This window comes from Protopterus annectens, chromosome 4.part1 (assembly GCF_019279795.1).
Source record: "Protopterus annectens isolate FY-2018-M chromosome 4.part1, PAN1.0, whole genome shotgun sequence".
Lineage (NCBI taxonomy): Eukaryota > Metazoa > Chordata > Ceratodontiformes > Protopteridae > Protopterus > Protopterus annectens.
In genome coordinates this window covers 88552324-88572435 of record NC_056734.1, presented here as the reverse complement: position 1 = coordinate 88572435, position 20112 = coordinate 88552324, and the positions used below count along the sequence as shown (strand labels likewise).

The 20112-nt window shown below is 47.0% G+C and overlaps 1 protein-coding gene across 1 annotated transcript in view; it reads right to left on the bottom strand.

The window, feature by feature from the left end:
* Positions 1-20112, bottom strand: part of LOC122801177 (calsyntenin-2-like) — an 843582-nt gene that overhangs the window by 93618 nt on the left and 729852 nt on the right. The window lies entirely within an intron of this gene.

The following is a 20112-nucleotide window of genomic DNA, read 5'->3' as shown; positions in this document are numbered from 1 at the left end:
GGTATTTGTCAGGGGGGACATCCCACATGGCCATCTCGTGGGGGATGCTGGCTATGCACTGGAGCCGTGGATGATGACTCCCATCAGAAATGCACACACACCCATGCAAGAACGCCATAATGAGGCATACGCACAAACCAGAATCATCATAGAGAGTGTGTTCGGGATGCTGAAATCACGGTTCCGGTGCTTGGATAAATTTGGTGGAGCCTTGCAGTACTCTCCAGGCACGTGTGCCCACATCGTCATAGTATGTGCCATGCTACATAATATGATCCTGCGGAAGCAGCTGCAGCAGGGACAAAATGGTGAAGGCCCTCATAGCCCACCGCAATTGCCAAGGCCATTACAGGCACAGAGGGATTCAGACCATGAACACACTGTGCCAGCCCCAGTAGGCAGACGAAGGCGTGCCCAATATTCCTACGCCTTGGCAAATAGGGAACGTATAGCACATACTCTGACAGTGTAGGCCCCTACGGACTGACACCTCCCCACCTGCACACACAGTAAAATGGATGGCACACAAACATGACCACCTGTAAATTGTAATGTATAGGTGGCCCAATGTGTGACTCCTACATAGGCAGCCCTCAAACATTGTAAACAAAACAGCCAGTGGAACACGGAATGCCAACACCTGAACAGTACATGAGCCTTACAGCATATGGTGGTGCTGTGTGCCTGTCACGTTCCCCACCAGATATATATATATATATATATATATATAGAGAGAGATATATAGATATATATATAGATATATATATATATTTATATATATATATATATATATATATATATATATATATGTACACATATGCATATATATAATACAGATAGAAAGGGCAATAGAGGGCTATATGGTGATATAGATGGATTCAGCGATATCTGCAAATGTAATAGATAGTTCAACGACATTCATAACATCTTGGAGGTACAAATAAATAGGATACCGCCAACCATGGAATGTGTAACATACCGACATGCGTAACCACGAGGCTGAAAGACCGATAGAACACAGTACTGGAACAGTACATCCGCGAGTAATAGTATGATGATATGAAGGGACAGTTAGTCACCGCTGCCGGTGTCGCGGTCCACGTAGGTACTGTGTTCAACTGTGTCTGTGAGTGCCGTAGTCTGTGTAAGTGTGCATTGAGGGTGCCGTGTGCATCTCTGTGTGACTGTAATGTGTGTGTGTGTGTCCACAACATGTGTTTGTTAGTGCCAAGTCAGAGGCAGATCAGTACGGTAGGTGTGGGTATAGCTAGCCGTAGGCATACGGTTACTACCTGTCCCACAGTAGGAGGGACAGCCCCACCCTGGGCAGGTGTGTCCTGACATAAAACAGTACAAAGGGCAAATGTCCGAGATGGTAGGACATAAATATGTCCCATATATAATGTAACAGTCGTATTTAATAGTTATGCCTGTATGTAAGAAACGTAAATGTTACATGCAATATAATAAGTAGCCAAAGTCACACAACAATAGGTAAGTAGTGAGGATAAAAGTATGTGATAACCTGTGTACTGACCGTGGCTACGTGTTGGCCTGTTAACACTGCTTTGTGTCCTGCAAGTGTCCAACAATGACCATATGAAAAGGTGGCAACCCATGGCAAACAGGCTCTTTTAACAACACAACCACAATGACTGCAAATATCTGGGACAGAAATACAAGGGATAGCTGTCACTTACACATATCCCTTGATATATCGCTGCAATTATGGAGGTATACAAGTAGCAAGCTCACCTGCAGACGATATAGAAACCAATTAACAACGGCCCAACGTACAATCCCATAACATAAGTCTACTAACTGTTAGCTCTCTAATTAGGGACGGAGCCCACACACATATATACGGATTATGTAGAAATGCAAGGCCCACAAACCTGTATATGTTACGTACACCCACCAACATCCCCCACACTGGAAACTAAAGCAATACAGACTGTAATAGCAGCACAAACATCCAGTCAGTCAATTACATCTGCAGAACCCTCAACATACCGTGTGAGAGACACAATTAAAGGCGCCATGCAAAATTGCAGGCATTGTATAATGGAACAAACAGCCATGTTACAGGTTTTATTTGCAATCCTCCGTTATCAGACGTTGGGATGACAGGTACACCCATATGTTGAACCAAATACTCTACCTGTCACACACAATCCACGGGGGACGTGAATCCAAACTATACTTGTCTCCATGCATAGCAGTTGCAGTTACACATAACAAAACACAATACAGACCATCTCCCCGAAGGTAGGCAAATAGGCAACGCCCAAGTGCAGAATCCAATTATACCCCACTGTCACCGCGTAATTGGCGAATGGAGTAGCTGCACAGCTGATATGCAAGTAATTAGTCACTCAGGAACACCAATTGGCGGGATAAATCGACATGTTACAGGTATCGACGTATATAAGGATGACTTGCCAGACATTCAAACCGTATGCTCATACCGAATACCAGTTGAAACACTGTGAGAGAGATAGAAACGAAATGCCGTAACGACAACAAGGTATGTAGAATGCCCGATATGTAAGGTTATGTATAGCATGATCTGTATTAATTAGTTTTACTGTATGTATAGCCTGGTTTGCATTAATTAAACGTGTCCGCAATGCATAAAGTGGGGAAAGGTATTTATGTAGTGATGTCTTGCTGAGTATACTAACGCTTGCAGAAACTGTGCGTCCAGCAGTGGGACACAAGGTACACAGCACAGACACCACAAGGGATGCTACATGAGGGCGTTAAACAGAACAATTCCATACAACCCGCCGTCAGTGCTAGGGTATGTCCATAGCAGGGGATAGTATATGTTGATATACTGTCACAGCACGCATGTGTATGGGCATATAACGTTAATGACATATGTAAGGTGGTCCCGCTGTGCAAGTATGCTTTGCATTATGGGATACTATGTGAAATATGTGTAATGTATAGTATTATAGGTAGATATGACAGATATTCTACACAGCATAACAGGCATATCATGAATACCACAGGTATCGTCTATTGGTATGTACAATAACAGGATACATATGGCCTGTAGGTACGGGACATAGTAATAGCATGATAGCTAATCTAAATGGAAGGGCTACCAAGTAACCATGCACAAAGGACATGTAATAGCTTCACAGGTGCATAGTGGGGTACTATGCAGTCTGGCAAGTCCATGTGTACAACTACAGTGTTCACACTAGTGGCACCTCTCTAGGGTAGTGTCCTGTGAACAGGAGAGCCAGGTGTCACCTGCACCTCTGCACAGTACAGCCACTGCAGTGATCCCAGGCCTACATGTGTCTCCCAACCACCAAGGGAGATATCACATGAACAGTGCTACTGAGTGTCCCTGCGTGATGTACATAGGACTTATGTTCCAAAGCATGGTGAGTGTCCGGTTTGGGAATGTAACCCACAAGCACATCCCACTCATTGTGGCATGTGTGCACATATCCATGCAGTTGTGTACATGCTAATGAAGTGCACTGGGGTATGTGTCAGCATTTGTATATGCATTGTCCATCTGCACGGGTGTCATGATGTTAACAACCGTTGTCAGCAGACGTCTGTAGTAGGTGTTGTAGTACTCATGTACTGTGTATGCTGTGATGGGTGTGTTGCCAGGATGTGGCTAACAAGGTCGATTAGCATATGTTCGGAATCCACCAATGAGGGGATAACCCCAGGTGTGTAACACCAGTCACATGGTGGTAGTGTTCATGCCAAGGGTAATGTAGGTCTTGGAGGTGGTGTGTATGGGTTGATCCAGCAGAGCGGAGGGTATGACTCATGGATGTGTTGGTACATGAGTGGCTATCCCAGTGAAGTGTGGGGTAGTGTCAGTCACACATCAGTAGTAGCTGTCTGAGGCCCACTGTCCACTATACCAACATAGAAGGTATGTTACCCGTGGGGTATGATGTCGACTCTGTCACTTGTTACAATGTGTATAGCGGTCCCGGACACAGTTAGTTGCACATGGAGCACCTCTGATGCATTGTGCTAATTAACTTGCCAGGATGTGTGCAAAACATAGTGGGATATGGGAACCCCTCAGCTGTGGGTGTGCCGGTCCAGGTATGTGCCTGAAAGGTATGGTCTGTCCATAACCTGTCATTGCAGATGTGCTCTGCAGAGCCTAGAGGCAGGTCCCAGTCACTGCAGAGATGTTTGAGTGGTGCATTATAAGGTGTGCCTTACCTGCGTGCGTCACAGAGGAAGATGCAAGCATTGTGTCACATGACCCCATGTCGTGCCTGCCAGTTACCGCCCTGCCGGTGACAGTTATTGGAAACTGTGCAAGACAGGCAGTATAGAAGCAGCAAGAGCCTTACATGTGAGCTGTACTCCCAGGGCTGACAGGTGCAAGTCATCTGTGCCACAGCATTGTGTTTGACCAGGACAGTCATAGCAGACAGATACCAGATGCCTGTGGAATGACAATAGGAGCGTAGGCAACTGTTGAAGTGACACAGTCGGTCATTGTACAGTGGTATCGTGTCCGGACGAATGCAAAATGCTCCCCAGGGCTTGGCCCACACCCTCAGGGCTATAAGACTGGTGAGCTATTGCATGTCCCTGCACACGTAGTCTGTGAAGTGGTATCACTGGGCAGTCACACTAACATGGAGAATGACAGTCATATCGTACCTGGTGAGGTGTGGCATGGGTGCATAGGTTATGTTGCAGAAGCAGTTACCTGACAGCAAGATGTAAGCGACTAACGCCTTGTGTAGCCTGTTGTGTGAAACTGCAGTGTGACTCCCTACAGAGTCATCTATGACTGGTGTGTTGTGAATGTTATAACTCACTATTGGCTGTATGTGATGGGCACACATGAGTCTGTGGACTATAAGCTGGTGATGTTGTCTTCCATGATGGGGGCTACCTCTGGTGCCTACAGTGAGTATGGAGACGTACTGCACAAGTTGTCCTCGTAGGTGTGGCCAGTGGTGTAGATCATGTGAGACTATGTGATGGGTGGGGTGTGCTGCGAATGTTACACATCCCCAAATGACTGTCAGGTGCAGTCAGGGTTGGTGACAGCATTACCCCCAGCCATAGCTGTCAACCTCCTGTCCCCAAACTGAGGAACATTAGCCCTCATACTGTGTGACAAATGGGCAAAACGTGGAACACTTACAACTGGCTTACTAACAGCTTCAACTAGGAAGGGCATATGATGGCTAAAATAGGCTGGTTTTACGTATAAAAAAGATATTCTAATGAATTAATATGATTCCAATCTATTTAGCCATGGCTAGCAGGTAAACAATGTACAACAATGAATGTGTGACAGACCCTTCCAATGTGGAACCTTGAGGAACATGCACCTTTTAGAACCCCAAATGAGTGTTCCTCGTAATGAGGTACACCTGAGAGCTATGCCCCCAGCACGGCTGCAGAAGTGCATCCCCCACAGGCTGTAGTGCCGTATGTTGGGAGGTGAGCATTGAATGTGTACATGAGACAATTGCTCTATTGCCACATGTACGACATATCCCTCATATAGACAGGCAGTAGCACTGGTGCGTGACAGTTGGACATGCCTGTATATACAACCATGTCCCACAGGATATGTGCGTGTGTACAACAGCTGTCGTACCTTAAGCAAGCTGGGAAGTGTAGGACAGCCAGTGTACCTGTGGGAAATGGTGTGGAATGGGTGCTATAGTAATCAGTAGCTCATGACATGCTCACAAGTTCTGAACAAGTGCCTAGCATGACCATACAATACAGATAGGGTGTTGGATAATATCAACCCACAAGTGGTGATGACAGTCATTTAGGGTGGCACCGCACTATAACCCTGCTGAGTATGGTGTGCATGTCCATGAACCATTAGCACTGTAGATGTTAGCAGTACAGATGTACAAGACAGCACGGATATTTGATTACAAATACCTTTGCATGTCACAGGAGTGTTCCACCAGTGGCCTGTTGACAGACTCACAACTACAAAAGGTGCAAGAGTGACATGTGCACAGCACACCAGTGCCAGCTACAGTAGAACAGGGTTAATGTGTTGTACCCCACCCTCATTGTAGCCCATACCACACAGACAAATGTTAGGCATCTGTGTATGTAAGGCTGTGAATGGCCATGACCTATCAGTATAGCTGTGTCAGTGTTGTGAACAACATACAGAATGGGCTGTGTGGGTGAGGTGTGTGACATATGTGCACAGTCTGATGGATGATACCAGCAGTGTCACCGCTAGGTGAACATCCCTGTACCCATAAACTACTACCTAGGCTGTGGTCAACATTATGGACACTGTGTAAGGGATGGTGCTGTGCAGTGCACCCTCCGACATGGTGACGTCTCCAGGCCCCTTAGGTAGTCATATGAGGTACCCATGTCATGTCAGGGTGCCATCCATGAGCACGGAGATCACTGGACAGGCATATACAGCACTGTGGTGACCGATATTGGATCACATACCACCTGTAAGGGGTAATGGCTATGCATGGATGTGCGATACCAGCCTTCACAATCCTCACCTCCACTATGCAGCATGCTGTCTACCTTGCAGAAGGACATTTGCTACACCATGATGATGGACATGCTACATGTCCATATCCTGATCTATAAGACATATGTCATGGACAGCCACCGTCCTAATACTAGGATCGCCACAGGCTGGACAGATCCCTGTGCCATATATGTGACATACTCCCGCCATACCATGCAACCCTGTCCATCAAAGCTGCACATGTCATCCCAGTCATACATGGTGTGATGGCCGCATGGTAGATGTACTATCAACTGACTGGATCAGTAATGTGGCACTGATGCACCTTGCGGTGGCACAATGGCTGTCTGTTACAGCTTGGAAACTGTGCCCGCACATGCTATGGTTGATAACCATCCCTGCGAATGTCGTCTGACTATCCATTGTCCCATGTCTATCACATGTGCAATACAGGCGATCCATGGAAGGATGTTGAACAGTTGTACAGTGCTGTGTAGATGTATATGGCAAAACACATGCATGTACAGGTGTCCATGCGTATGTGTGCATTGTCACTGCTCAAGTCCATTACGGCTGTGCCTGTGTTGATATGTGACATATACACAGCAACCAGGTCAACAGTAGTACCATGGACACATCCAGGCATGTGCAGATAGGTAAGAACACAAGTGCAGGCAAATAGACATGCCCACAGCAAGACAGCATTTACATGGAGTATGAACACTGTAATGAGGTGACACACATATATGGTGATGATATCCAATGCATAATGGGTGTGACATGTGTGACACAAACACGTCAGTCATGTCAGTGTCATGATGCTTTGCAAAGATAACTGTGCAGATGTAGTAGATGTCATAGAAATGTATGTGCAGCAGTATCTCTGTTCATCTCTGAAACTGTGACCTGTCACCATCATTATGTCTTACAGATAATGCCCCGTACACGCCTCCCAGCATACACCCGCCAGGAGGATGATGTCCTCATCCCACAGCTCCATGACAACTATGACTTGTTGTTCAGCCATGTGCCACAGCATGCCCAGCAGCGGGATGACCTGTGGCAGGATCTACGCAGCAGGGTGAATGATGTGGGTGGCCATAACCGCACCTACCAGCAGGTGCGCAGACACTGCACGGACTTGATACGACATGCAAAACAGCGTGCCACTGCAATCACCAGGGAACAAGGTGGAACAGGTGGTGGGCCACCAACCCAGCCCCCACTCACACACAACGAGGAGCTACTGGCCAGTCTGTGGACACCCAGGGAACAGCATCCAGAAACACTAGCTGCCATCGTGGAGGTGGGTGTCTCCCAAGCAATGAGCCTGGAGTTGCCTGGTAAGTCAGTACTGCACACATGGCAATTATATCCCATGTAGTTGCATGTGTCACTGTACAGTATGTAAAGTAACAACATATGCAAGGTATGTGGACACACATGCTGCATACTACAGTATGCTACGTTGTGTATGCACACATGTATATACTATATACTATTACATAGGTGAATGTGTTCACATGCACAGTGCAACCTGTGGCTGTCATCAGTCATGGATAATGTTCATACTGGTGTGTCACCCCTATACAGGTACCTCTGGCGTGCCGCACAGACATGAGTCCATTGCAGGTGAGACTGTCATCAGTATCAGGCATGTTACAGTGTAGATCTATTTGCCATGTGGCCAGTTAACACTTGCACACCTGATGTTTGTTCCAGTCACGATATGCAGGTCGCACTACCCTTCATTCACACAGGCCACCCATGTGCAATATATACAAATGTAATGATACACCGACTTGAAACCACAGTACTTATCATTGCGACATGTGTGGTCAGCTGTGCATACAATGGTGGAGGTGTTCTACAATGGAGGCATATGTAGTATGCATTGGAACAACATGTGTGGTACACACACAGTACCACACAGTGAGCTGTGATATGGGCAGCCCACAGGTGTCACCATTGTGTCATATGCCCCTGCATTGGGTGCACACATTGTGATGTGCCACCTGACATGTCCCAGACATGTAATGTTCTGTCTGCAATATTGTCACACTATCGCATGACCTATACCCCACATACCAAACATACAACCCGTTGTCTGCATAGCCCTGTGGATTGTGACATATCTGACATCTATGGGTGTATGTCATATGGGACAACACAGACATGTGGAAAAGATGCCCATCACACACAATTGGCCAACACATGTGCACACATGGCCATGGGGGATGGCCAGAGACATGTAGCCACACAGTACTTGGGATGTGTATACACCCTGTTGCACATTGTCCACACATGGTCCAATTATAGCCTTAGTTGACCGATTATACAGTTGATGTGGTACACTGGACAACCTAAAAGCCTGTGCACAGCTACTGGAGGTGTCACTGAAGTCTACCATATACAATCTGTTGAACATCACAACTGTGTTGCACTTATGGCTATGCAATGTGTACATAGTATGCATTCTACAGCAACATAGATGCCTCATGTTGCCATGCAATGGCACAGTGTCTGTACTTCACACTGTATAGCAATGTAGATGGCTCACACTACCCTCCCATGCTCATGCACATTTGCTAAACATGCATTCTATCTGTAGGGCATACACACAACACTGCAATGTGAAGCCCATTATGATGCTGTACATGTGTCAGGACACCATTGTGTCAGACATGTATGCATGTTAATGCACATGTCAGCAGATTACATGTCAAGGTCACGTCAGCCATGTGTACTGTTATCCTGTTCTGGGCCACATGGTGTATCACGGGGTTGCATGCATACTACCATGATTGTGTGAACTGCATGGCTACTGATATGACACCTGCTTGCTGTAGTGTGCACCCCAGGGAGGTATGCTTACTAACACTATTAATGTCTGAGCTGCATGCCCTCTGCTGTATCGCAGGCATGCTGCATGCCATCTGACAAATCACATGCATGGTGTGTCTGTGTGTGTCTGTGTTTGTGTGTGTGTGTCTGTGTTTGTGTGTGTGTCTGTGTGTGTCTGTGTCTGTCTGTGTGTGTCTGTGTGTGTGTGTGTGTGTGTGTGTGTGTGTGTGTGTGTGTGTGTGTGTGTGTGTGTGTGTGTGTGTGTGTGTGTGTGTGTGTGTGTGTGTGTGTGTGTGTGTGTGTGTGTGTGTGTGTGTGTGTGTGTGTGTGTGTGTGTGTCTGTGTCTATTGTACTTTACAGTATTTCTTTGCATTCACAGATGATGTAGGTGCGTTACCCTCCTGCGGTCCATCTGATGTTAGTGTCCCCACAGATACTAGCGGTGATGAACATATGCATGAGGTACAGGCAGGGTTGTCAGGGGCTGAATCTGTGCCAGTGGTTACCATCCCAGCTATGCCCCCCTCTTCCCCGCACACAGTTCTGCTGCCAACACATACCGCATCACCAGTGGCCATAGAGGAAGGACAGTCAGCGTCTGTTAGCGTGGAACAGGAACGTGTGGTGGCTACAGAAGGTGTGTCTACACACCATGGTGTCAGTGTAATGACTGCAGATGTGCCACACAGGCATGTGGCCGGTGCTGCTCGTAGGAGGACCTCTGGCAGACATGCACCTGCAGGACAGAGCGCAGCAGCTGGTATCACCAGACGCATGTTCCAGACTGTGATGGCGGCACAGGCACGTGCTGAACGGCAGAACAGAGAAGGGCAGAGGCTGCAGAGGGCTGCTATCCATACCCTAAAAGACAACACCCAGGCATTGGCAAATGCTCAACAGCAGATTGCTAATGTTCTGGATAGGCAATTAGGTGAAATGGTCGGAATCCTTGACCGAGGCATGGCAATCCGCGAGTGGGAGCTGTCTGTGCTGGAACACCTGGTAGGAGTGAGGCGTAGGCCACGTGGACGTAGGCCAGCAACACCACCTAGTGTAGGTCGACGTGAGTGTGCCACCCCACATGCCCACTCCCATAGTGCCGGTAGCAGTAGCAGTGCAGCTGGTGCTGCGCTGTCAACACCAGGACACAGTAGGCCATGTGGACGTGGCCCTGGATGGTCTCAGCAGGGATACGGTTCCAGCGGACATGTGTCGTCGGACAGTAGCCACTCTGTACCTCCACCTGGTAGTGCCGGTGCAACCCCAGGCAGGCACAGGTCACGTGGCCGTGGACGGACACAGTGAGCTGTACAACCTGCTCTGTACAATCTGGGGCTGTCAATTATACCCCGTGTAGGCCTCACAAATGGCAGAACTGTGTACACACATACACGCACACAGCAAACACAACTGTAGGGCTCCACAACATCCACATGCTTTCTGCACAGACATGTCCAGTCAACTCACCGGCCCTTACACACACACACATGATGTTATCCATTGGTGCAGCCTATGCCCCTGGCAAACATATCACCCTGTGCATATAATGAAGCCTGTGCCGCATCCCTGTCATCCACACCATCGGTGCAGGGTTATGCACAAATATTCTGATGCACAGGGTGAACAGCATAGTGAGAAGTGTATGTAATATTACCTGTGTATGCATAGTGAGGGATGTGTATGTTGCAGTGGTTGTGTGTAAATACTGAGAGATGTGTATGTGACATAGGTTGTGTACTGTCGACATGCACCAGTCATACCATGTAGTGCAGGTGCAGCATGCATTGTGATGTGTTCACGGTATGTGTCTCGGTTACATCTGTAATACCATGTTGGTTGTGATACCCTGGTTCCCTCCTATGGTGTACCTGCATGTGCCTACAGGTAGCAGTGTTTGCAGTCCCCCATGTGTAACTGTGGATTACTCACAGGCACGTCTGCAATATCAGCATGCTACATGTACCCTCAACTTGACAGTTGGACACACCAACATGACACAGATGTCCGCACATATACTGCACCTGACGCATGTGGTCGGTGCCACAGGCTACACTGGACAGAGATGTGACATACATAGCAGGACACATTACAGGTATGGTGACATGGTGCAGGGGTTGTACACAGCAGCCTGGCCAATGATGATGTGAGGTATCACTTGGTAGCTGGAGGCCACACTGTGCAGCAGTAGGACCCTGTAACAGTATGGGAACATGGCCGCATTCACGGGGTGTACACCACTATAACGCACACCCCATAGTTTGCATGTGGGGACCCTTGCCTATGTGGTCATCACCCTCACAGTACTATGCACCCACACGACGTGTCACAGAGAAGGGACATGCACAGGTAGCCAGTATGGCTGGGACCTATGGCATCAACAGGGTTGTGCAATGCATCACCATTATGGGTTAGTCACCACGTGGGGTTAGTGATCATTTCCCACCGTATATTAGCATACACCATCACACCAAGCACCAGACATACATACAGACACACACACACTGTGGTGACCACACATGTGTATACGGACAGCCGACGTGTGTGATGCACCACACCGGCCGACGTCATGCTTCCCACACTGACGTATGTACAGATCTCTACAATGGTGTACAGGGATGTGTAGCAACTGGGACATATTCCCCGCGATATGTGGCATCCCTGGTCACACATTTGGACACACATGGCAGTGCTGGGAATGATACACCTGCCATATGATGACACGTTTGATAGACATGCAGCGGTATTGATTGCATTATGTGTACCAACGCTATATCTGGCAAATGTGCTGCTATATGCACACGGGAGGTTGTAGGTGTTACAGGTGCCATGTGACATATAGTTGTTAACACCTGAACGCTGTGTATGCATTATGTCAGCACCGTCACGTAACAGCGACATAGCGTACTGTTTGCACATGGCATGATAGGATCGTGTGTGACACAACTGTGAGCCACCCCCTGCACACATACATCTAGACAGGTGGTTCACCATGTTATGTACACACATCCCTCCATACGTGCTGTTTGTATGTCACCGTATACAGGTGTCAATGATGGGTCGGCATTGCGTCTGCATTTCGTAGGTAGCTGCAACTATGTTACGGACATCGGCCACTGCACATGCATGGTTGCTGCATGCACAGTACAGATGTCACATGTGTCTCCTGTTGCCATGTTTGTATGCATTGCTATTGCTGGACATGTGTGTTGACATACATAACACATGGACTGCGGTATGATATCATGGGTGTCACAGGCGACCAGTACAAGGGTATGTGTCCCGGTCAACACTGCTACCCCCTGTAGTGTGAGCATTCAACAGACATGGGCCCACCTTCCATTTGCGTGTGTAGCATTGATTAGGCCAGTGTTATGCACAAGGTACATCAAAGGCTATGTATGTATGTGTTGTGTGTACATCAAAGGCTATGTATGTATGTGTTGTGTGTGCAGTCCATGCACACATCCACACAATCACATGTATGACATATCCAGACGTGTGTTCATTGGTGTACATCAACAGTCAGGTGTCACAGCTGTGTAAGGGCCGTGGTATGTCTTGAGCCGACCTGTTCATGTATACTGGTATCACTGCAATGCATAACACCTGTTGGATCCCTGTTGGTACATGTGTACTCTGTACAGCTGGTGTACACCTCTGTACAGCCCAGTGGTCATGTGTCACATGGTGTTGTGGGACCGTAAGGATGTGTAGTGCTGCACCGATGACATGGTGCTGACTTGACAGCTACAGTGTACACTGCAGTGTGTACGTGTGTGACCTGCACCTGTGACAGCTGTGATGGCAGCTGTGTGTGTACAGGTTACTGCATGTGTGACCGCCCTGTGCGTGAGGACAGTTATACCTTACTGTGCCCTTCTGTAGTGTGCCCTTCTGTGTGTACACTCCATCTGCATGCAAGACGGCCCTTTGCAACAGCTAAGTGTGTGAGCATGCCCAGTATGCTGTTGTGTAGATGGACACACAGTACAGTCCATGTACGCAGTTATGTAGATGGACACACGGTACATTCCACACTGCGCCCTTCTGTGATTACACTCCGTGTGCATGCAAGATGGCCCTTTGCAACTGCTAAGTGTGTGAGCATGCCCAGTACATCGTTGTGTAGATGGACACACAGTACATTCCACACTGCGCCCTTCCGTAATTAGACTCCGTGTGCACGCAAGATGGCCCTTTGCAACTGCTAAGTGTGTGAGCATGCCCAGTACGCCGTTGTGTACATGGACACACAGTACATTCCACACTGCGCCCTTCCGTGATTAGACTCCGTGTGCATGCAAGATGGCCCTTTGCAACTGCTAAGTGTGTGAGCATGCCCAGTATGCCGTTGTGTAGATGGACACACAGTACATTCCACACTGCGCCCTTCCATGATTAGACTCTGTGTGCATGCAAGATGGCCCTTTGCAACTGCTAAGTGTGTGAGCATGCCAAGTACGCCATTGTGTAGATGGACACACAGTACATTCCAAACTGCACCCTTCCATAATTAGACTCCGTGTGCATGCAAGATGGCCCTTTGCAACTGCTAAGTGTGTGAGCATGCCCAGTATGCCGTTGTGTAGATGGACACACATTACATTCCACACTGCGCCCTTCCGTGATTAGACTCTGTGTGCATGCAAGATGGCCCTTTGCAACTGCTAAGTGTGTGAGCATGCCCAGTACGCCGTTGTGTAGATGGACACACAGTACATTCCACACTGTGTCCTTCCGTGATTAGACTCCGTGTGCATGCAAGATGGCCCTTTGCAACTGCTAAGTGTGTGAGCATGCCCAGTACACCATTGTGTAGATGGACACACAGTACATTCCAAACAGGCGTGTGATACTAAGCGTGTGGGCATGGCCATTGACATCCTGAATAGCCATGGTGGTCATCCAGGCGACAGATGTCCATTTTCAATGTCACGATGGATGCCTACATTGAACACACTGGTTGCTCTCTCAAAGGGTGTACTGTCTGTGGCGCATCCTGTATCTATTTAGTGTTGTAGTGCTCCGTAGATATTTAGTTGGCCCGATGACAGCACTGCCGTGTTTGTGTACGTCTACCTTGGGACAGTAATATGCTTTCAGACTGCTCACTCTCTAAACATTCCCTATCGGCATCTTTGCCTTTGCGGATGATGTCACCCACCTAGAAGTATGCCTCTGGGAGTGCTGTGCTCAGTAATCTCGGTAGCGCATTCTGTAAATGTGTAATGCTGTAGTGTGTTAAAGTAGTTAGGTGTATGTTCAACTCCCGGCCCTGCCAAGTGTGTGTGTGTGTGTGTGTGTGTGTGTGTGTGTGTGTGTGTGTGTGTGTGTGTGTGTGTGTGTTTCCAGCTGCCTGGGGACACAGTAATGCTTTTAGATGCCTCACAACACATACATTCCCTATCAGCGTCTTTGCCTTTGCGGATGATGTCACCCACCTAGAAGTATGCCTCTGGGAGTGCTCTGTTCAGTAATCTCGGTAGCGCGTTCTGTAAATGCGTAATGCTGTAGTGTGTTAAGGTAGTTAGGTGTATGTTCAACTCCCGGCCCTGCCAAGTGTGTGTGTGTGTGTGTGTGTGTGTGTGTGTGTGTGTGTGTGTGTGTATTTCCAACTGCCTGGGGACACAGTAATGCTTCTAGATGCCTCACAACACATACATTCCCTATCAGCATCTTTGCCTTTGCGGATGATGTCACCCACCTAGAAGTATGCCTCTGGGAGTGCTGTGTTCAGTAATCTCGGTAGCGCGTTCTGTAAATGTGTAATGCTGTAGTGTGTTAAGGTAGTTAGGTGTATGTTCAACTCCCGGCCCTGCCAAGTGTGTGTGTGTGTGTGTGTGTGTGTGTGTGTGTGTGTGTGTGTGTGTGTGTGTGTGTGTGTGTGTGTGTGTTTCCAGCTGCCTGGGGACACAGTAATGCTTTTAGATGCCTCAAAACACATACATTCCCTATCGGCGTCTTTGCCTTTGCGGATGATGTCACCCACCTAGAAGTATGCCTCTGGGAGTGCTGTGTTCAGTAATCTCAGTAGCGCGTTCTGTAAATGCGTAATGCTGTAGTGTGTTAAGGTAGTTAGGTGTATGTTCAACTTCCGGCCCTGCCAAGTGTGTGTGTGTGTGTGTGTGTGTGTGTGTGTGTGTGTGTGTGTGTGTGTGTGTTTCCAGCTGCCTGGGGACACAGTAATGCTTTTAGATGCCTCACAACACATACATTCCCTATTGGCGTCTTTGCCTTTGCGGATGATGTCACCCACCTAGAAGTATGCCTCTGGGAGTGCTGTGTTCAGTAATCTCGGTAGCGCATTCTGTAAATGCATAATGCTGCAGTGTGTTAAGGTAGTTAGGTGTATGTTCAACTCCCGGCCCTGCCAAGTGTGTGTGTGTGTGTGTGTGTGTGTGTGTGTGTGTGTGTGTGTGTGTGTGTGTGTGTGTGTGTGTTTCCAGCTGCCTGGGGACACAGTAATGCTTTTAGATGCCTCACAACACATACATTCCCTATCGGCGTCTTTGCCTTTGCGGATGATGTCACCCACTTAGAAGTATGCCTCTGGGAGTGCTGTGTTCAGTAATCTCAGTAGCGCGTTCTGTAAATGCGTAATGCTGTAGTGTGTTAAGGTAGTTAGGTGTATGTTCAACTCCTGGCCCTGCCAAGTGTGTGTGTGTGTGTGTGTGTGTGTGTGTGTGTGTGTGTGTGTGTGTGTGTGTGTGTGTGTGTGTGAGAGGTATCTATATATATATATATATATCTGTCTTTGTAATATGTATGTGGATATTAGCACTATTGAATGTGCTGCATTGTCTGTACATGTTCACCTTGGATGTATCTGAATGTGCTATGGCTCTGTGATAGTGCACATACTGTTTGCTGTAGTGATCCTGGGTTATAGTTGTGTAGTGACCAGTTATTTTGTTGCTGGGTATTACCAGGGACATTGAAAACAATGATAGTACAGCACCTTTCAAAGGTCATGTGCACATCTCAGCAGCAGTCAGCAGTGGTTATTACTTTGGAGGATGAGTATGGCTCATATAACTATGTATTAAATGACAATACTATGCAAATCAGGTTAACATTACTGACACCCGTTAATCCACAGGTTGTGATACAGATCCCATGTATGTATGTGTATACATTGCCAGGTGCAGGACTGGACTATGGTTGTATGCATGGAGAGGTGTCTATGGCCAGGAATGGCGATCTGTACAGCCTGGCAGTTACAGTCTGTGACTGTCCCACAACCTCCAGTATATGGCTGACACATGCTGAAACAGTGTACATGCAGAGACACACATAAAACAAACAGCTAGGGATAACGCATACACACACACACATTGCATCAACACTGGGCCATGCAAAACCTGTTGTCCCTCACACACACACAAATGCATACATGTTGATTGGCTGGTTCACTGACAGGCTCTGGAAAATAAACTACATACCCTGTGCATATGATGACACCTGTGCCACCTCTTGTAATGTGTAACATTGATGCAGGTACAGACTAACATGGTGCTGATGCACAGGGTGGCTTCATAGCACTGTAATAATATTACAATGTTGTTAACACAAAGTGTGATTTTCTTCTAGGTGTATGTAAGCAGGCATGATACATTACAGCTATGATCATCAATGTAGTATAGTGTACAGCACTGTTAATTCTGAAGATGTATTATCCATCCATGTGTCATTTGACTGACATGTGTAGTATTGGCAGCATGTGTTTCAGAGTGTGCAGTACGTGTGTGATGTGTGTAGTACAGATTTACATGTATTTATATGTGAACATGGTGAAGGTGCACTGTCTGCATGTACATGTATAGTGGACACATTGGAATGGTGACATGCCTTGTATTTCACACTGTTAACACTTCATAGGTTCTATTGGTGGCCAGTATGCATTATACTACACATATTGTTGTACTTGTCTACACATGTGTGATTGCTATGGTTTTACACGGTGCTGTGGGTGATACTATTACTATTTGTCATAGTTTTGCATTATAGTAGTAGACATGACCTCAACAGTCTGAATAACCAATTGTTATATGATATCTTCACAACTGACCCACACATGTAGGACACACAGTAGCATGTGGATCCTACATGTACTATACTATACCAGTTCGCACTGGTATTGACCGCCACACATTGCTGGGACCATTACTGTTTGACATATAGCCATGTTAGTTACAAGCAAAGACAATAGGGATATTCCTGTCCAGATCTGGGAATTCATACTGTGGCCTAGAATGCATTCTGCACATGACACAGTTAGTCTACACAAGGGTATCATACAGACAGATACGTGTTATCCAACCCATGCTGTACACCTATAAGGCTAAACAGAGTCAGTTATCCACATTTACTACACATACTTTACCAACAGTAACACATAGGTATTACACCCCAATATGTATAATGGGTAACAATGTGTACATATAGATATGTGCTATGTCATTTGTCATTTGATATTTGCATTTACAATGGTATTTTGAAGTACATCACTGTATCACATATGCAATGAGAGTTCTGCATGCATATCCTCCAAGGTGGTTGTACAACTATGATGAATGTCCATTATTGACATACTTTGCTGTGTTTGAACTGTTCTGCAGTAATACACATACATGAACAGTCACTCACACTATGTATATAAACTGTCGTGTGTGTGTGTGTGTGTGTGTGTGTGTGTGTGTGTGTGTGTGTGTGCGTGTGTGTGTGACACAGATGACCTAGGCCACAGACAATTCTGGTACATGTAGTTGACAAGTGCTTTAATGCTCCACCAGATGTGTCCAGGCACCAGAACTGTGACTTGAGCGACACAAACACATGCTAGAGTAAAGTTTCTGTATGTGCGTGTGCCTCATTATGGCATTCCTGTTCATGTGTGTGTGCATTTCTGATGTGTGTCATCAGCCACAGTTGAACTGCACATCCGGCATCCCCCACTAGGTGACCATGAGGGTTGTCCCCATTGCCAAATGTTTTGTACAGCTGCGTCAGATGCCACATATCGGAAGCATTGCAGCTTCCAGGGCATCCATCACACACACTCATTATTATGGGCTGGCCATCACACACAAACCGCCACTTCATGGAGGGGAAGCCCTTGTGGATGATGTAGGCCCTACCACACTCACTGGCTGGTGCTTTGATGCATATGTGCGTGCAGTGTATTGCACACAGTACTTAGGGTATTCCACTATTGTGTGGAAAAGACACATATTGCTGCCCAATACCTTATGGGAATTGGGGATATATACATTATCACTGACATGTGCTGACATGGCATTCATGAACTGGTGCAGTACCCTGGATGCTGATGTTTGTAAAATCCACATCATATCACCAGTTGATCTCTGGAAGGTACCTGTTGCTGGTATCCTTAGGGCAACACATACCTTGGTTTCCGCTGGGATAGGTTTCCCTCTGTTGGTTCTGTGTGTGAGACATGGCCTGCACAGATCCACAATCTTCTGCAGGAGGTCTCTGTCCACTCTATAGCGCTCTACTATCTCCAGCTCATGTAGCCCCTGGTAGGTTACCCTGTGCCTGCACACTCCTCTCTGTCTACTCACTGTGTGATGCTGAGCAGCATTCACATTGGCACAACCCTCCACATGTTGCATATGTTGACGTATAATAGCAATGGCAGCCCCTAACATTATGTTGCCTCGGTTAAACTTTTACAGTTTGCACTTCTCTTAGTATACTACAGTGTTGCAGTGTGTCTGAGAAAAACATGGTGGACTGCTGTTTGTAGAGTTGTACGTGCTGTGCTGTGCTGGCCTACTGTACTGGCTGTGTAATATACTCAGTCTGATTGTTTTCACCTGCTAGCTGTGGTAGTTCTCCTTAGTTAACTTACTGCTATTTGTTTACCTTCCTTTTCACTGTTTGTGTCCACAGTGAGCGGCGCCGCGCATAGGAGCACAGTGAAGTGCATATCCGCTTCCACATGCGCACACAGGCTTATACATGCGTACAAACACTTACACTGGCTTACACAACATTACACGGGCTTCAACAATCTTACAGTAGCTTACTCATTCTTCAACTCACGCACACGGGCTGACACACATGCACACATGCTTACTCGGGCTTACAGGCTTGCACGGGCGCAAACACACTTCACCAGGTTTGCAAGGAACTTCAGTGATATCCATGGCGTACACTGTTAGTTTACTGACTTTACCTAGGATAAATCATAACACGCCTCTTCCACTGATGAGTCACTGACAGCAGACATGTGACACACTGCTCCAATAAGATTACAGTGTTTTATACATACACACTCATGATGTCACCTATCTTCTACGCTGATAGTCCCCTTACCCTACTCTTACACTGTAGTGGCTTGGCCCATATGGCATGACAAATTGTGCTTCACTATCCTCAGCCTCAATTGCATAGGATTGCCTACTAATGCTTGGTTACATCTCTGAGTGTGTGCTTCCACACATAGCAACCACTACTCAGTAGCCATGTTGTCTTCAGCTTGCCATTCACCTGCATGACGTAATAACTTTTAACTGACATTACAATTTGTATGTATATTTTACATATTTGTCTTGTTTTGTATGCACAGCGCATACTCGTACCGCTGCGCTATGCTTAAACACCGGATATCAGGGGAGGACAACTAGAGTTTTATTAATTTCCAATGGGAATACGTGCCACTGGCCTTATATTTGGCCATTGGCATGCTTCTTCAACTAAATCATCCTTAATTTGCAGATGACATTGCTCCGTTTAGCTACTTGCAGAACGT